At 58.3% G+C, this 1214-nt stretch overlaps 1 long non-coding RNA gene across 1 annotated transcript; it reads left to right on the top strand.

Moving 5' to 3' along the window:
• The first annotated feature begins 184 nt into the window (after positions 1 to 184).
• LOC113980487 lies at positions 185 to 632 on the top strand. The gene is made up of 2 exons (XR_003538148.1): positions 185 to 302; positions 399 to 632. It is a non-coding gene; the product is annotated as an uncharacterized LOC113980487 (long non-coding RNA).
• The last annotated feature ends 582 nt before the right edge of the window (positions 633 to 1214 follow it).

The following is a 1214-nucleotide window of genomic DNA, read 5'->3' as shown; positions in this document are numbered from 1 at the left end:
TTTGGGGAGCCCCCCCCCTGCGTCTAGGTCCCCAAAGCAATTTGACACCCCCCTGAAGTGTTTTAGGACCCCCCCCGTGGTGTTTTAGGGCCCCCCAAGCTGGTTTTGGGGTTTCCAGGGTGGTTATGGAAACCCCAAAGCAGCTTGGGGCCTCCTCCCCAAAGTGATATCAGGCCCCCCAGGTGTTTTAGGGACCCCCCCCGGGTGATTTTGGGGTCTCCCTGTTCTCTTTCAGGGACGTGGCCTGGCTGGGGGACTGTGACAGTGGGTGCCTGGCTCTGGCCGAGCTGCTGGGCTGGAAGGTATCACCCTGACCCCCAAATCTGGGCGGTTCTCCTGACCCCTGCACCCCCAAACCCTGCTGGGACCCCCCAAACCAAACCACTGTCCCCTGCCAGGAGGAGCTGGAGGAGCTGGTGAGGAGGGAACACGCCGCCATCGACGCCGGGGGGGGCAACAAGGATCGGGAGGATCCTGAAAACCCTCGGGGGCACAAGGAAAAGGGGGACCCCAAACAGCGTCAGGGGCACAAGGACGAGGCTCAGAGGGACCCTGAAAAGCCCCAGGGGGGCAGCGAGAAACCCCCCCAGAGCAAGGGGGACACACCCCAAAAATAAATGGTCTGAAAAGAGTTTATTGGTTTCATCTGGTGAGTGCGGAATACGGGAGTCAAGGGCCTGAGGGTATTTCTTGCAGGAAAGAAAGCCCTTAACCGTCAGGGTCTCAGATACACCAAGTGCAGGTGAGAGACGGAGGCTCAGGGCTTTCTTTCCTGTGTGGAAGGGCAGTTGTTTGCTGGCCGGCACTGCAGGGGGAGGTCCGAGGGCCAAAACTGAATACGGACGAAGATTCCTCCCAGAGCGAAGGAGCACCAATTACAACCAAATTACCCCGTTTAGAACAGAACCTACAACATTACACCTGCCTGCCAGAGACTGCCCTTCCCGGCCAGAAAGAAAGGCCTGAGCCCCCGTCTCCCACCTGCCGTTGGTGAGCCACTTGGCACTACACACCCTAGCTGGAAAATAAAAAACAAAAATGCACAACATAGAGGACTTCTATGTGTAAAATTGACATCTTTCATCCAACACCTAAGACAACCTTCCTCCTAGGCTGCTTCAACGTGTCTGGGTCTGCCCCACCTTTCCCTCCGCGAACCCCCCTTGCCCCCCCTTTCCCCCCCAATCCCCCTCCTGACCCCCCTTTCCCCCCCC

The sequence above is a fragment of the Neopelma chrysocephalum genome, unplaced genomic scaffold, assembly GCF_003984885.1.
Source record: "Neopelma chrysocephalum unplaced genomic scaffold, ASM398488v2 Primary Assembly neopelma1_94395, whole genome shotgun sequence".
Lineage (NCBI taxonomy): Eukaryota > Metazoa > Chordata > Aves > Passeriformes > Pipridae > Neopelma > Neopelma chrysocephalum.
Note: the sequence above shows the minus strand (reverse complement) of the source record. Positions and strands in the feature narration are given on the sequence as shown.